Here is a 12,195-nt window from a genome sequence, read left to right as displayed (position 1 = left end):
TCCTGTGCTTCCTGGGATAGTCTCCAGGCTCACCGTGGCTGGATGGATAGATCTGTGTTGATATTTGACAAACCAGTTGTGACAGCCATATTGGGAACAACGCTATATAAAGCGATCAAGTTATGCTTGTTTGATCAGGTTACGAAAACAGTGACAGGTCACTTGCAAGAGGCCAGAGTGCAAAGGAGTATTTGCAGGATCTCTGGTAAACTTTGTGTCTTCTGCGTGCAGTTCACCACAAGAGGAAACACATAGAGTACATAAGAAAACCTAATTCAAAGTAAAGAGAAACCCATCTGAGATGCAAAACGGAAGTTCAGTGGTTTCTTCACTGTTTATTTATAGAATACCAGCCAATTAAGCGCCAATGTACATCTATTAAAAAGAGGATTAAACGCAAGTGAAAGACCGTTATACAGGGTCAGGCCTGGTATCTTGAAGAAATAAACAGGATTCAGAATCTGCCCAAAGACTTTACAGTGTAGCTGTGGCCTTGCAAAACACACCGTGTCCAGCACAAGCTCACCATTGTCTTCCTGTCCTGTTTTCAGTCTGGCGTTTTCCTAAAGTCTGCTCTATTTTCCTGCTGGGTGGCATGCAGTGGGCGTTCCGTCGCAATGTGGTCCAGTAAAATCATCCAAAGGCAGCACCAGAAGACCAACAGGAAGGAATGTGCGGCACAGCCAGGTATGCATTTTCCGCAACACCTTCCCCAGCCTGATGGCCGCAAAAGTTCAGCGTCTGCAACTTCTTGGCAAATGCTTGAAGTGTCTTTCATCTGACATCAGATTTTTTTCGACTCCAAATACCACAGAATAAAGCAGTGGTCTCCAAATCCATATCTTGCACAATCATTGATTTTCCAAGTCACAACTTATTCTATCGTTATACATACCAAAAGCAAAATTCCTTAAAGATCACAATAAGAATAATAAAATTAAGTCAAAAATTAAAAAGCGAAAAATCACATCAATCAGAGGAACTGAAGAATGACCCTGAAGCAGGTGATGGTTAATGTAGCTGTTTCACTATAAATAATGAGCTACATGTGTCTTTGTTTGCATTGTTGTGGACTCTTGCACTACATCTGGTCTGTCAAACACAATAAAATTGGTGAGCTTATTTCTTGTATATATTATTGACATTGCTAATCACTCTTTGAGCAGTCCATCATCCATCCATCCATCCATCCATCCATCCATTTTTTATACCATTTCAATTTAATACAGAGTTTGTCATGTCTAAGCACAGTCATAAAGATAAATACAAAGAGAAATCCAATGTTGGTTAAAAAAAGTGGTTTGGGACTTGGGCATCATTAGGTCTGATCACTGGGGGCTATAGCTCTGAGTATTTTAAGCCTAGCCTGAATATTTTGCACCCAATGCCAATCTTTCTTCAAAAAGAGTTAAGTACCAGGTAAGCTTGATTTAGCCCCTAATCTTTTATATAGCTTGAAATTTCCCTAGTTTAGGTATAAATGCCTTATTTAACCAAGGTGACAGTCATATGAAAGCTGAAAGTTGAACTCTTGCACATTGTGGTGTTTCCAGAACCCATATTGGAAAAAATATATCATTGACTCACACCTTCTTTCACCTTCTTAAGCTGTTTAGCAGATGTCATTTAGAATTACTTGTTAGCTCAGAGGAGTGTGAGAATGAGTTTGTTCTGTATTAAAAGAGGTATGTGCATATCCCTCTTGAAAACTGTCCTGTTTTGACTTTTCAGAGTTTTTCTTGCCCAATTGTTCTTCTCGATGGCCCTCAGCATCCATCTATGCAATGTACATTTCTGACATTTCAAAGACCTCTAACACTCTGTAGTCTGCTTACACAGATATGCAGCCTGTCCCTGCCCACCAGAGCATTAAGGCTCTGTAAGCTCGTACTACCAACACCATTAACTTACATTTGTTTCAGGACCTCAAATGGTTTTGTATCATGCGACAGCTAACCCAACACCAGCCAGTGATTATGCTAATTTGCTCTCAAAAACACTATTATTCAGTGCGAAGAAAAAGCACGTCAATGCAACAGCACTGCCTGCCTGGATCATCCAGGATGTTACAGGATACAGTAAAGATAGGAGTTGTTTTTCAGACAACAACAAGATCAACAACAAACTTGGACAAACTGAATGGAAATGGACAGCTTACAGCTCTTGGGTAAGCTGTTGGACTCGGGTCTTGGTCACTGGTGGTGAAACAAAACACGGCATAGCATTTTATACATAACAGAAGAGATGAGGGACAGAAGCAACCAATCAGAACCAGCAACACAGACATAAACCAGCATCACCATCTCACACACGTACATGCGCAATCTGACATGGCGTTTTCTGTTTTATGAACCTACTGATTTTACTAAATAAGTGTGCGCTCTTTATAGGCAAAGCAAGCTACACAAAATAAAACTTGTTTTGTTGGTTTGTGGTTATGTATTAGGGAACCCTCTCCTACTTCATTCCAGTTCACCTGCTGGACCCATCAACCTTCTAATGATGTCAGGACAAGGACTGAACCAAAGTCAGGCTCCGGCAGGAGGTCCTGTGGGACAAGTCCACTTCAGAAAAGCCGCTGTAATATAATTCGCTCTCTAGAGTAATGAGACAGCTCATGGCCAGTCATTAGGCTCTATTTAGGCAGCAAATGAATGCGGCACTTCAATCAGCGGGCATTTTCCTGGCTTGTGCTGTGATGTTCAAATGTTGGGGCGGACCAAGCGTGTAGAAAGATGGGGGTCAAACAAGATTTGTCTTCTCTATTTGAGCTGAGGCTATAATTTATCATGTCAGTTCACTTCGGCAGCTGTGGATCTGCACCCTTGGTCATCTGTTAGAAGTTAATGCTGTTTGGAATAACATTCCCATCACAAATATACAGACCACTGTTATGTAATTAATCTACTTCCATTACATGTGCTTGCTACATATGGTAGCTGGTGCTCTGCTTGGCTTCCACTGGACCCCCAGAAAGGGGTTTTTAGTACCGTGCTTGATGTCATGGATTTTAAACTGGCGGCCTTCTGATCACAGGCAGAGTCTAAACCACTGGGCCACACACCACAACCAGTCAACAGTCAAATGTAACTTGTCATTGCAGTTCCAGTAAACTTACATAATCTGTAGGTATGTTTGAGGCGGAGTGGGGGCAGGGAATGTGATTATGGACTTCCTAGTCCTTTTGCCTTCCTTGTGCTCTTTTTATTTTGTTGTTGTTTTCATTCCACCCTACCACTTTGCTGAATTGTATAACATGCCCCGCCCACTTTGCTGAATTGTATAACATGCCCCGCCCATTTTGCTGAATTGTATAACATGCCTCGCCCAGCGTCAGCATTTCCGTCTGCCATTGCACAGTAGTACATATGGCTAAAATACTTTGGAAACAGTCTGCAGCTGTTTTCTCTTGCCATCTTTAGGGATTTATTCAACATCTGAACGCTTTTACTGGAGATTTGGCGAAAGAGAAGCCAGGCCAATCAAAGGCTAGAGATGGTATGTTTGGTGCAATGTCGTTAAACACCAGGCCGGTGCCAAAAATGGCAGGAGAGTCACTCCAGCTTTCTGATGGAAATGAAATTTATGATTATGGCGTCACAGGAAAACAACAGGAAAAGCTGCAGTAAATCTTCCAGCAGTGAAAAATCCTTGGGATGTTTGTGGAGGACTTGCGGTTTGCATCAAACCCGATATTCTTGATTCTCCCTGGCCCTGTGCTCCTCAGTCACACCGGCGGTGGCCGACTCTGATTGCGAGAGGGCGCACATTGGAGACAGGAGCGGACGTGCTGGCCCATGGAATACCGTAGCTTTAAGAGTGCTGACATTGGTGTGACTTCAGAGTCGATGTAGGTGGTCATTGTCATGCTGAGCACCAAGGATTCAACGATCAGACCTGAGTGCGGTGCTCTCCTGCCCTGCCCCCTCATCCCCCCTTCCCCCGCCATGCCACAGCCACAGGGCACCTGCCCAGCATCAACAGAGTGAGGATATTCTATTACAAGCCATCATCTTTATAGGGTCCATGGGGCACCCCAGCAGCTGCCACTGCATATATGGTCCTTGAACTTGCACCATGACATTCTGGAGCCAGCGCAGGAGGATTACGGCTACTCAGATGCTGCCTGTATGTTTGCTCTCTGGGGACTCGCATGCTGTAGTTTAAAAGACGACGCTTAAAATGGACGCTGAACTCTCCCCTTTTCCTTTGACATGTCAGTGCCGGGGAAAGGGATGGCGGCCTGTCACTGGGTTTACTGGCGAGTCTTAGAAAAGCAGAATAAGAGGAGAAAATGGCGGCAGAGATGGAAACTCACACGGCCTTGTTCAGGAACCCTTCTAGAGCAGGTCTAATTCTTGTTCTTATTCACTATCGTTTACCACAGTTTGTGCCTTTTGAGGTCTTATTACTGCATCATAGAGCCTTAGTCTTTCTTCCCTGCACCTAAATTCCACAAACCTCACACCATCTGAGAGGAAAAATATTGTCATATGCTTGTAATTTGAGCTGTAATGGACACTTGCCACATAGATAAGGAGTCACATATGGCGACACACGCTGAGGACAGACAGTCCATGTCTTTATCAGCTCAGCCCCCACAATACTTTGTGCCCCGTAACCCTGCTATAGAATCTGACCATCTCCCGCAACTGAAGGGCCAAGTCCAAGTGCTGGTTCTGCTGTGAGAGGGGCCCACCAGGATCTCTGTTCCAGCTAAAGGAGGGGTCAGTGTTGGAGGAAACTGGAAAATGCAGAAAAAGTTATCCAAGGCTGCTCCACATCTATTATTGCGCCTTCTAGGTGCTTCCAGTGGGTCTTGGGCCTTTGCGAAACTGCCAGTTCATGTCAGCACTCAGTGGTCTGTGTGAGGGAAACTCAAGAAGGTGGCGCACGTATGGACTCTAACTGGGGGTGGGGGGGGGGGGCATTATTCGAAGTGGTGACTGACCAGGGACACAAACCCTGCAAGCCAAGGGGACCTTCCAGATCCAGATATTAATAGAACACATCAAATGCTCTAGGAGGACTTGGGGGGGGTGGTGTCACAGTGCAGGGTCAGCTGATGTGCAGAACCCCTGGAGCTGGGGGTTAAGGGCCTTGCTGAAGGGCCCACAGACATGTGACCGTTCTGCTGAGGGCTGGACTCAAACCAGTAGCCTTCTGATCACAGGCACAGAGACGTAGCCCACGGAGCCACTCACCACCCCCCAAATAAGCGCTGGTGAAAGGTAATTAAACTCACTGTATTTGTTTACAGAGAATGGGGTTGGGCACGACCCCAGGGAACACACCCGTGATAAATATGCAGTTCGACCCAATGTGGTTTCAATTTTGCAGTGCAAACAGGCTGCACTGTTGACGTGGACCTGCCTGCGAGAAACCACGTAAGGCCTGTCGCCTCAAAACTGCGATGACCGATTCGCCTCACAACACCCACCTGGTGAATCCTGCCCCCCCCCCCAAGCTAACTGCAGCAGGTTGCAGCTGGTAATGAAAAAAAAAAAAATGAAACCTCATTAAATGATCAGTAATTAATGACAGATACCTCCATTAAGTATGTTTAGCTGGGAATTCCAGCCTTAGCCTGAAATTAACAACCCTGGAATGGACTCCTACCTTCAGGTTCCCAAAGGATTCTGGGAAAAGACAGAATTTTGCCAGAACACCGTCTGTTCCAAAAAGTCGGCGGCTGTCTCCCATAGGTGTACAGAGCCCAGCCACAACTAAAACCAAACCTGTCTCTCTGTTTCTGCACTAACTCGCTCCAAAGAAGCCTCTCAGCGGACCAAGACAAGCTGCCAAACGAGACGTGCTTCAAAGCGATTCTTTTTCTCACTACCCGAAACAAAATCATTTCAGATAAGTCAGGAAGTCGCAACATTTTCCAAAAGAAAGTGGTTCTTTCATTTGAAGCACATGTTGAAATGATAATAAAGACACAAAAACAGGCCGCCTGGGCATTTGTGGTCCAAAAGTGACACGATAATGTAATTTCATCTGTTAAAGCACTTTTTTTGGAAGGTCATGGCCTTAAATCTGAGATGGGCTCTACGGTTTGACATTATCAGTAGTATTCATAAATTCACATTTCAGAAGCTGCTTGATAAGTACGATCTTCTACCACCTGACGTAGTGGGAAAAAAAGTGCTTGTGCGTTCGGTAGCCGATACTGTGTTGTGTAAACGAGCTTAGTTTCAGTTCAATGTTCAAACCCCTTAAGCAATAGTGTTCATTAGTAATGAGTGCTATATCCGAGTTACGTGTGACGCAGCCTCAGTAATAAAGTTTTTAACACAAGAAGGTTGTGCGCCAATTGAAATTTATAGGCAAGGGCTGATTTACCCAGAATTTCTGACTGAAGGAACGATGGTAAATTCCAAAAGGTATTATGAAACCTTACGAACACTGAAGCAACACACCGGCAAAATCAGGCCTGAAAGAAAAACGTTTCTTTCGCATCGTGACAACGGCAGGCCACCTGGCAGTGGACGAACGAAGGAAGCAGTGACGAGTGTGAAATTCACAATTTTCTTCGGATGGCGAAGCTGAAGCTGTTGTGCGCGAATGGATCCACAACCGACTAGAAACTTTCATCACGCATGGAGTGAAAAAATGGATAGCATGTTTGGAAAACCGTGTAGCAGTACATTAGGTCTTTGTTGAAAAATAAATCCACAACATTTAAGGGAAATAAATTTCCTTCATTGTGATATCGCTTTTATTATTTTATATTATTGGAAACTTATTTTATATTTTATAATTTATAATCATCAATCAACCCTCGTACTTATTAATGCATTTTAATACCTGTTTCTTTGCGTGGTTCCTATCAGTCTAGCTTAGGCAAACTGATTAGCATCACCGAATGAATAACCTGCTTATCAGCGAACATGAAAAGGGACACTGCCGCCCACATCCGCAATCCAGAAAACTAACCGGAAAGTCCCGGAAGTCAGCAAACTGCGGAAAGTCATGGGGAAGGCAGACGTGCCATTTCCCCCCCCCCCCCCCCCCCCCCCCGCCCCCCTCGGGCAATCCAGGCTTTAACGGCACCTCAAGAACGGCAAGTCATCTGGCCGGGCCGAAAACCAACTCGCTCGTAAAAAAAAAAAACAGAGCTGGCGTGTGACAACGCAGCACCTGCACCAGTCAGTTACTGCGGTACAGCTGCCGTCGCGTGAAGCCTCAGGGGGGGGGGGGGCGCCCTGCGCTCTGCGGTGAATCAGGCCTGATGAAGCGGTGACCCTCTACACAAAAAGCACATGGCAAATCATTTCACCTTACTGGACACAGGCTATGGGTTTCTACTCAAATTACAACGAATGTCACGTCGTTCAGGCTGTGGTTTGTGGGTGATGTGTGGCTCTGAGGATCAGGTTGGTGGCCATGATCAGACGGCCGCCGGTTCAAATGTCACCGTCAGGTCCTTCAGCAAAGCCCTTAACCCCAGTTGCTACAAGGTTACTGGCTGACCCTGCTCTCCTATCCTCACTTGCATGTTTCTCAGGACAGAAGCATCTGCTAAATAAATAAACGTAAATTGTGAATTTACTCGGAAACTATATCAAAGGCTCTTGTGGGATGCATCAAATCCCAGTCTGGAAGGTGCAGTTGGACAAAGAGGGGGTTTCTAACACTGCGTCCCCCCCTCAGATTTATCAGGGAAGAAACCAACATTCTCAAGCTGATCACCTTTTTGTTGTCCAGGAGGAAATCACTGTTCTCCATCGAGAGTGATGTGTGTATCATACGATATTATTTTTATAGTGCTCTCGGTAAGGGAAGCAGAAGCAGGCCCTTACAAGCATTTTCATGGCTGTCCATCTCGTGGTTTGCAAAACAGATAATGTGTGACAGATGTACAGTGCTTACACATTGTAGTTGGTGACACACATAATAACGATTTTCAGTATCTTTTTAAAAATGTTTTTTTTTAACACAGTGTTCATAAAAATGCAGATGATTTGTGTTTAAACTACAATGAAAGGGACTGAATGAGACATGTTTTTTGAATTATCCCGAACATTTCTGGAGCATAGCTGCAGAACTCTGCTGAGTTTCCCAGAGATTCTAGCTGTTGGGTAACACATAGTAGAAGATTCTGGAAGCAATTCGCGGGGAGAGTGTGAAACAAACGCGGATGATGTTTTCGGCCAGCTGGGAGGACAGGCTAATGGGGAGTGTGGACCTCTGTCGTTCGGACATCCCAGTAAGGTGTGAAGCTCGGCCTTCAGAGCTAATGTGCCACTCACTGGGGGGGGTGGAGGCAGGACCACACAAACACGAAAATTCTACCAAATGGGCCCCCCTTCATCTCCTAACCACTCATGAGCCCCCCCTAGTGTTTGGGCCCCTGGGGGGGGGAGAGGCAGGACCACACAAACACGAAAATTCTACCAAATGGGCCCCCCTTCATCTCCTAACCACTCATGAGCCCCCCCTAGTGTTTGGGCCCCTGGAACCCTTCCCCTTTCTTTCCTCTTATGGGCTGCTGCCAATAGAATGCAGATGATTTACCCCCCCTCGTAATGTGACTGACAGGCAGCATCACAGGAGAGCATCCAGAAAGGCACCCAAAGGAGCCAGCTGTCCATTCCCTTACACACCAAAGTGGGCAAAATGGTACTGTCTCAGTACATAGCTTTCACATGCCTATGGTCAGCCTATACAGCTCACTCCTGCAGGTCCCAGGTAAAATAACTAATAATATTAGTACAGAATTAGGGCTCAGACAAGTCTTTCCTCGATGGGTGACCAGGGATGGGCATTTGGATGTCGTGGGTATGCACCAGTGTTTCAGTTGGGCGTGTGGAGGTTTTGAGGGTTGGAGTTCTTACTTTAATAATTTAGTGATTCTAATAAATCAATTGTTGAAATTCAGTCTGTGTTGGGTGGGCACGGCCCACCCCCCGACCACCCATAGCCACGCCCCCATGGGGGCCTAGATCTGGGGCCCTGTCACTCAACGCTATGACTTGTTAGCTAACTTGTAATTGGTTGGCGTTCCGGAATTTCAGTGGTAACCTGAGTCAGCCATGGATACCCAGGGTGGCAACGAAAGCCACGACTCAACTTTCCCTCGGCGAAGAGGGTCGTCGATATTTGCTGTCATCTGGGGTTTCAGTTTTAAAAAAAAAATTAGCTTGGAGCAAGTTCTCATCCCCCGTAAAACTCCACTGAGCTGTAACAATAAATCATCCTGTTTAGCGGCACTGGAATGCATTAGCACATTTATGGTCAGTAGAATAAAAAGTATATTTAAAGTTTGGTCAAGCATCAGCAGCGAAATTGTTTTCAAGAGTACCAAAAGCAGTACCAAAAGCAGTACGTAGCATTTTAGTGTTCTAGTCTAGTAACATTAGTGAAGCCATTGTGATAACGAGTGTAAATCTATGATCTTCACCTACTTTATGGACCTGTTTTCCCTCTCCTGTGAACCAGATCCTAGCCTTATCATGGTGGTTTGAGGTTCACACAATTCAATTTTGTTGCTTCAGAACTTGGCACACAGCCCTTGTGGGTCAGATTCCAGTCTGGATTAGGCAGGATTGCTGGCCTGCTGGCTGTGCTCCAGAAGTTTCCAAAATGATCAGAAGACAGGTTGGAGGGATGGCATACAAGCAGAGAATCCAAACTTAAACTAACCAGTCTTCTACACCAAATTTGTCTTCAGCCAGGTGGAAATGCATTTAGCTGACCCCAAACCACGAATGCATACTATGTGGATTTGAATTTTATTAGTACTATTTTGGCTACAAGTGTTTCGCAGACACTTAAAGAGATATAAATGCCCCGCAGCATGTAATGAGATCTTCTTCCTTGGAGGGACATGGATTTAGGACCTCAAGGTGAAGCTGTTAAAAATGCATCTCCCAGCTGGACTTAGCTGGTATGCTAGGCTGGATATGCTGTTGGTTATGTTATCTGCTCAGTAATGTGTACACTTAATTAGCCCCTACACAGTACTAAGTAGGATACACCTTTTTCTCCGCGACCATTTCAACATTTGACAAGCTTTTCAGCCAGAGATGCACTTCTGCACATCTGCCTACTCTGAGTCCATCCATCCATCCATCCATCATCTGCCGCTTGTCCGGGGTTCGGGTCGCGGGGGCAGCAGCTTCAGGAGAGGCACCCAGACCTCCCTCTCCCCAGCTACCTCCACCAGCTCCTCGGGGGGGACACCGAGGCGTTCCCAGGCCAGCCGAGAGATATAATCCCTCCAGCGAGTCCTGGGCCTGCCCCAGGGTCTCCTCCCTGTAGGACATGCACGGAAAACCTCTCCATAGCTCATGACCATAGGTGAGGGTAGGGACAAAGATGGACCAATAGATCGAGAGCTTTGCTTTTTGGCTCAGTTCTTTCTTAGCCACGACGGACCGGTTAAGCGCCTGCAAAACTGTAGACGCCGCTCCGATTCGATCTCGCCTACCCTCACTCGTGAACAAGACCCCGAGATACTTAAACTCCTCCACTTGAGGCAGTACGTCTTCCCCAACCCGAAGAGGGCAAACCACCCGTTTCTGGCTGAGAACCATGGTCTCGGACTTGGAGGTGCTAATCCTCATCCCTGCCGCTTCGCACTTGGCTGCGAACCGCCCCAGTGCATGCCGGAGATCCCCAGCAGATGAAGCCAACAGGACGACATCGTCTGCAAAAAGCAGCGAGGCAATCCTGAGGCCACCAAACTGGACACCCTCGACACCCCGGCTGCGCCTAGAAATCCTGTCCATAAATATTATAAACAGGACCGATGACAAAGGGCAGCCCTGGCGGAGCCCAACCCGCACTGGGAACACGTCCGACTTATTACCGGCAATGCGGACCAAGCTTCTGCTCCGTTCGTACAGGGACCGGATCGCCCACAACAGCGGACCCCGGACCCCATACTCCCGAAGCACCCCCACAGAGCACCTCGGGGAACCCGGTCGTAAGCCTTTTCCAAATCCACAAAACACATGTAGACTGGATAGGCAAACTCCCAGGCCCCCTCCAGTACCCTTGCAAGGATATAAAGCTGGTCCAGTGTTCCACGGCCAGGATGAAAACTGCATTGTTCCTCCTGAATCCGAGATTCGACTATCGATCTCACCCTCCTCTCCAGTACCCCGGAATAGACTTTCCCAGGGAGGCTGAGAAGTGTGATCCCCCTGTAGTTGGAACACACCCTCCGGTCCCCTTTCTTAAATAAGGGGACCACCACCCTGGTCTGCCAATCCAGCCACACCGTCCCTGACCTCCACGCACTGTTGAGAAGGCGTGTCAGCCACGACAGCCCCACAACATCCAGAGCCTTCAGGTACTCCGGGCGGATCTCGTCCACCCCCGGGGCCCGGCCACCACGGAGCTGTTTAACCACCCTGGCCACCTCAGCCCCAGTGATGTGCAAGCCCCCCCCAGCACCCTCGGGCTCTGTGCCCTCAGATGTCTCAAAGGCAGTGTGCATAGATGTATCTGAGGCAGGGTTGAGGAGGTCCTCAAAGTACTCCTTCCACCTCCGGGTGATGTCCCCAGGTGAGGTCAACAGCAAGCCCCCCCCCCACTATAAATAGTAGGAACCAGGAGCTGCTTCCCCCTCCTGATACTCCGGATGGTTTGCCAGAACCTTTTTGAGGCCGACCGAAAGTCACTTTCCATGGCCTCACCGAACTCCTCCCACGGCCGGGTTTTTGCTTCTGCGACCGCCCGAGTTGCGTTCCGCCTGGCCTGCCGGTACCAGTCTGCTGCCTCCGGAGACCCCCGGGCTAATAATTCCCGGTAAGCTTCCTTCTTCAGCTTCACGGCCCCCCTCACCTCTGGTGTCCACCATCGGGTACGGGGGTTACCGCCACGACAGGCACCGACCACCCTGCAGCCACAGCTCCGTACGGCCGCTTCCACAATGGAGGTCCGGAACAGTGTCCATTCAGACTCAATGTCCCCAACCTCCCCCGGCATGCAGTTGGAATTCTGCCGGAGACACGAGTTAAAGCTCAAGCGAACAGGAGCCTCTGCCAGACGTTCCCAGCAGACCCTCACTATGCGCTTGGGCCTACCAGGTCTGACCGGCTTCCTCCCCCACCACCTGAGCCAACTGATCAGTTGACAGCTCTGCCCCTCTCTTTACCCGAGTGTCCAAGACGGAAGGCCACAGATCAGATGATACGATTATAAAATCGATCATCGACCTGTAGCCCCGGGCATGTTCGTACC

This window comes from Paramormyrops kingsleyae, chromosome 9 (assembly GCF_048594095.1).
Source record: "Paramormyrops kingsleyae isolate MSU_618 chromosome 9, PKINGS_0.4, whole genome shotgun sequence".
Taxonomy (NCBI): domain Eukaryota; kingdom Metazoa; phylum Chordata; class Actinopteri; order Osteoglossiformes; family Mormyridae; genus Paramormyrops; species Paramormyrops kingsleyae.
Note: the sequence above shows the minus strand (reverse complement) of the source record.